This window comes from Gossypium hirsutum, chromosome D12, assembly GCF_007990345.1.
Source record: "Gossypium hirsutum isolate 1008001.06 chromosome D12, Gossypium_hirsutum_v2.1, whole genome shotgun sequence".
NCBI classification, from domain to species: Eukaryota; Viridiplantae; Streptophyta; class Magnoliopsida; order Malvales; family Malvaceae; genus Gossypium; species Gossypium hirsutum.
The window spans coordinates 21,329,079-21,335,078 of record NC_053448.1 but is presented as its reverse complement, the minus strand read 5'-3'; the positions used below and the strand labels follow the sequence as shown (position 1 = coordinate 21,335,078).

The 6,000-nt window shown below is 33.2% G+C and overlaps 1 non-coding gene across 1 annotated transcript; it reads right to left on the bottom strand.

The window, feature by feature from the left end:
* Nucleotides 1-2,537: 2,537 nt before the first annotated feature.
* On the bottom strand, nucleotides 2,538-2,642 carry LOC121224849 (small nucleolar RNA R71). The gene has a single exon (XR_005922592.1). It is a non-coding gene; the product is annotated as a small nucleolar RNA R71 (small nucleolar RNA).
* Between the last annotated feature and the right edge of the window lie 3,358 nt (nucleotides 2,643-6,000).

Here is a 6,000-nt window from a genome sequence, read left to right as displayed (position 1 = left end):
TGAGTGAGGATGTCAATTCTTGTTTATTTTGAATTTTTATAGTGCGTTAAAAATTTCGACTTAAGACTGCTCGAATCTTTAGTGTCCTCTTGGTTGAATTTCCAATGCATGATTGTTTACGAATTATCTTAAAACATTATTGATGAAAATGACAAATTAAGGGAAGTTAACTTGAATGTGGGTTGAGGATTTTTCTTGAGGACAAGCAAACGCTTAAGTGTGGGGATATTTGATAAATGCCAAAAGTAACAAGTTTTAGCCTCATTCTTAATGAGTATTTGGGTGATTATTCGATTTAAAATGGTGAATTTTATGCTCCTAATCCTTTAAATTCATGTTTTTATACTTAGGAGAACATTTGAGAGCAAAAGGAGCAAAAATTGGAAAATCAGAGCAAGTTTTAGGAACCAGACGGGTTAGGCCATTCCACACGGGCTAGAAACACGGTAGTGTGAGCCATACGGGTTGACACATGGCCATGTGTTAAATAGTGTGGAAATAAAAAATCGCACTCCAAAACTACAGGAAAATGTGTTTTTTTAGGTTTTTTGGGCATTATAAGACCTATATATGAGAAAGATAAGAAGAGAGGAGTGAGCTGCCATAGAATACTCAAGAAAACAACTCAAAAATCACCATTGGAGTCAGCTTTGAAGTAGATTTCCATCAAGATTGATAATCTCCTTTTGATTTCTTTGAACTTTATTATGAGTTTCCTTATTTCTTATGGTTATATTGTCTTTGGGATGCTTTTATTTGCTATCCTGAACTAATTTTCCAAAAACCTAAGGAGATGAACCCTAAGATGGATTCTGTTATTTTATTTCTATTTTAACGCAATAAATACTTGGATCTTGTTGATAAGCGATGAAAGTAACATATTTTATTCTCGTTCTTAATGTATATTTAGAAGATTACTTGTGCAAATTGATGAATTTTATGCTCCTAATTCTTTCAATTCGTGTTTATATACTTAGGTGAGCGTTTAGGAGTAAAAGAAGCAAAAATTGGACAAAAAGAATAGATTTCAATAGTCACACGAGCTGGCCTTCTTATTGTTATTCAAGATTAAAGACCTCATTTTAATTTCTTTTGAAGATTTTATGAGTTTCTTTTTTCTTGTGGTTATTCTAACTTTGAGATGTTTTTATTCACGATTATGAACTAATTCCCTAAATACCTAGAGAAGATGAACCCTATGATGAATTCTATTATTTAATTTTTGTTTTACATGATAAATACTTTATTCTTGTTCTCAATTATGTGTGCTTATTTATTGTTTTAATATTTCCAGGATATTAATTCATGTTTAATGTGCTTAAATCAGAGGATGAAAAGTTCTTGTTTAAGAATAGATCTAGCATAATTGAGTGGAGTTGTATGCAGTCCTAGAAATAGAACGACATACATCTACCAGATTAGAGTCAAATCTAATAAGGGAATCTATAAATCGAGTTAATACGGTAATAGACTTTTAATTATAAACAAATTTCAATTAATCAACCTGCAGTCAATTACTTTACTCTCAAAATAGATATTAGCATAATTTAGGGATTTCTACGGATCAAGATACCAGGTGAATAAATTGTTTCATTCAGATTCATAGTAATAGATGAAGTCTAGGTGGATTCTTTCCTGGGTATTGCCTCTCTCATTGGTTATTATTTGATTATTTTCCTGATTCATTCTCTGTTGAGTTCTTAGTTAAATTAATTTAGTAATTTTAGTTTAAAACCCATCACTCCAATTTATTGGCTAAATAATAGGAAAACGATAATTACTAATATTTTTAGTTCTCGTGGATACGATATCTCTACTCACCATAGTTATACTATTTATTTATAGGTGCACTTACCTTTGTCATATTTTTAGTTAGTCTTGTGACACATCAAATTTTTATTAATTTAGACTTTTTTATTTTATTTTATCTATTTATATTTTTGTTTTTAATTTTTCATTTTTTTTGCTTCTGGCAAGTTCTTTTAGTTTATTACTAGACCCGTCGGGACCATTACTTTCTGACAGTGACACTAAAAGTACTGCTAGTAAAAATTGTAAAGAAGCAAGGCAGAGTCGATAGAATATAGTAGATGAATAAGAGGACAACAATATTACTAAGGAGATGGGCAATAATCAGAATATTCAACTACCTCCTGTAGCTCCTGTTCTACGTATTATGATTGATTTTGACAAGCCCACTCTAACTGGGGCTAAATCGAGTATCGTTTGACCCACCATTGCTGCAAATAATTTTAAACTAAAGCCGAACACTATTTAGATAGTACAACAGTATGTTCAGTTTAATGGTTTGCAAGGTAAATACCCAAATACTCATTTGGCCAATTTTTTAGAGATTTGCGACACTTTTGAGATTAATGACGCCACTGATGTCGCCATTCGCTTATAGTTGTTCCCATTCTCGTTGAGGAACAAAGTAAAATAGTGGTTAAACTCTTTACCACGAGGTTCCATCACTTCATGGACTCAAATGACCGAGAAGTTTCTTCTGATGTACTTCCTATCGGTTAAGACAACTAATTGAGGAAAGACATCTCTTCTTTTCTTTAAATCAGTTTAGAGACATTATACGATGCATGGGAGAGATATAAAGACTTATTGAGAAGGTGTCCTCACCATACGTTACCTTTATGGTTACAAGTTCAACCTTCTACAACAATTTGAATCCCTCAACTAGACAGTTGATTGATGCAACAGTCAGTGGAACACTAAACAATAAAATACCTGAGGCAACTTATAAGTTTATAGAAGAGATTGAACTGAATATTATCAGTGGCAGGTTATGAGGACAAAGCCGATGAAAGCAATCGGTGTTTTTAATTTAGATGCAGTCACCATGTTATCAAACCAAGTAGAAATATTAAATAAGAAAATTGATGGTTTATATTTTTCTACGCAGGTGAATCTAGTGATGTAATGCGATACAAATGGAGGAGGAGTGAATAATCCAGCATGTTTACCCTGCAATCCTAGCATAGAGAATGAGCAAATCAATTATATGGGTAATAAATCTAGACCGCAAAATAACCCTTATAGTAATAACTATAATGCAGGTTGGAGGAACCATCCAAATTTCTCATGAGGTGGTCAAGGACACCAAAGATCACAACCCCATCCAGGCTTCTAGAAACCTTATTAGTAAGAGAAAAAGTCGAACCTTGAAGAGATGTTGGCAAAAGACAGCTTTGATAAATCAACAAGGAGCAATTCATGTGCTCAAAAATTAGGTTGGGCAGCTTACTAAATTTGTTTCAGAAAGGCAGCAAGATAGTTTACCTAGTAACACTGAACCTAACCCAAAAGCGCATGTGAAGGCAGTTACATTGAGGAATGGGAAAGTGTTTGCTGAGCCTGAAAAGAATTTGCAACAGGAAACTAATAAGGCAAATGATAAGGGGGTAAAACCCAAATAAATTTAGACACCAGTGCTTAAAGAATATAAACCACTGATCCCATATCCGGCAAAGTTGAAGAAAGACCGCATGGATTAAAATTTTGATAAATTTCTTGAACTTTTTAAACAATTACATATTCACTTACCTTTTGTTGAAGCTATTTCGTAGATGCCCACATATGCAAACTTTTTAAAAGAGCTATTAACAAATAAAAAAGGAAGTTTGAAGAGCTATCCACTGTGGAACTCAACGAGGAATGTTCAGCTATTCTCCAAAATAAACTTCCAACTAAGCTGAAAGACCAAGAAGTTTTACTATTCCTTGTTTTATTGGCACTTTAAACATTGAGAAAGCATTAGCTGATTTGGGTGCTAGCATTAATTTGATGTCTTATAAAATGTTCAAGCAACTTGGTCTTGGGGAACCAAAACCCACTAGGATGAGTATTCAATTGACTGATAGATCTGTTAAATATCTTAAGGGTATTATTGAAATGTACTTGTGAAGGTAGATAAATTCATATTCATGTTGATTTTGTTGTGCTTGACATTGATGAGGACATTGAGGTGCCTTTAATTTTAGGTTGCCCCTTTTTAGCCACTACTAGGGCTATCATTGATATGAGTGATGGTAAACTTGTGGTTAGGGTAGGTGATGAGGATATCATTTTTCAAATTTATGATGTCATGTGATTCTCTATAGAAAAAAATAATTCCTGTTATTTTATTGATTCTACTGATCACGTTATTCAAGATTCATTGTAGGAAATCGTTTATAAGTACCCGTTAGAACTATGTCTTGTTCAAGGAGATGAGGTAAATGGCGATAATGTTGTGATAAGTGAGACAAAAAATGATTTAGATTCTAATCAGTCTTTACTGTGACAAAAAAATTATGAGGACATTAAGGTAAATAAGGAATCAAAATTGAAACCCTCTATTGAAGAACCTCTCAAATTGGAACTAAATCAATTACCAAATCACCTAGGGTATGCATTTCTTGGAAACAATTCTACATTACCGATGATTATTGCTTCATATTTAAAGTTGAAAAAGAAAGATGAGTTATTGCAAGTGCTGAAGGAATACAAAAGAGCTACAACCTGGATGATTTTTGACAAAGTAAATGGCAAAGAGTTACACAGTTTGAACACATGGCCATGTAGGTTACATGGCCTGGTCACACGGGCGTGTCCTGGGCCGTGTGATCCTGGGACTTAATTTTTCCAATTTCGATTGTTATATGGCCTGGAGACACGACCGTGGGTCTCACACGGTCAAGACAAACGGGCGTGTCCACGGTCGTGTGAATACTAGAGTTAAAATTTCAAAATTAATTATAAGTCAATGAGTTACACGGGTAATAGACACGTTCGTGTGCGAGACATGGCCTATCACACGAGCGTGTGTGAGACCGTATGCCCCACATGACCTCTCACACGCGCATAGAAGAAGCAAAGGAATACCACACATGGCCTGGCACACGATCGTGTGTGCCACACAGCCTTGACACACGGGCATGTTCGAGGTCATGTGAAGACTAGGTTTGAATTTTCAATACACACGGGTGTGTTGCACGACCGTGTGGACCAACACGGTGTAATAACCCGTTTTTCAATGGTGTCAAAAATAGTGGTTTCGGGGCCACAAATCTGATGAGTAAGTTTGTAAATATTGTTATGTAATATTTACGAGTCAAACATGGTTTCAAAAAGGTTTTTGATATAGTGGTTTTTGTTATATAAATGATTTATTAAGTTCAAGTGGTAAGACCCTGAAGTCAAGTGGTTTTAAAAAATAAGGTATCGTGACCTTTTTTTATAAATAGAGCCGTAAATATATTTATAAATAGCTTTTTGAATAAAGGAAAAGGGACTTAAATGGTAAATAAACCATTTATAGAATTAGTGGACAATTATGGGCTTGGTTTTGGTATTTTAGTTACTTATTAATAAAGGTTAAAATGGTAATTTGATAATTAAATTAAATTAAATTAAACCAAAATCCATTATCATCTTTTACAACTTATCTTCACCAAATTTTAATGGAGAAAGAAGCCATTTTTGAGATGAAGCTTTCAACCATGGTGAAATGTCATGCATGGCATGTGATTTTGGCCCCGTTTTTAATAATTTTAGGTTTTTGAGATCTTTGCAACTTTGTCCAGCTAGCTCGTACCTTTAATTTTGAAATTGTTAAAGATATTGAATGTTTCCATTGATGAACTTTGTGATTTTAGATGTTAAATGATGAATTTTAAGTGTTAGTTGGTATTTAAAAGTATTTGTTTAAGTGGTTTTTGATGAATTTACCTATTAGGAACTAAATTGCTAAAATAGTAACAATACAAGGATTTGATGTGAAATTATTACAAATGTGGGCAATTTTGTGTCCCCTGAATATTTGGCTGATGTGAATTGGCATTAAAAATGGCTGATTTGCATGTTTTAGGCTCAGGGACTAAATTAAATAAAAGTAAAATGTTTGGGATAATTTTGTAAAAATGTCAAAAATGAATAAATTGCATTAAATACATTGTTTTAATGTCTAAATTAATAGATTGAATAAAATTAATAAATTTAGATCAA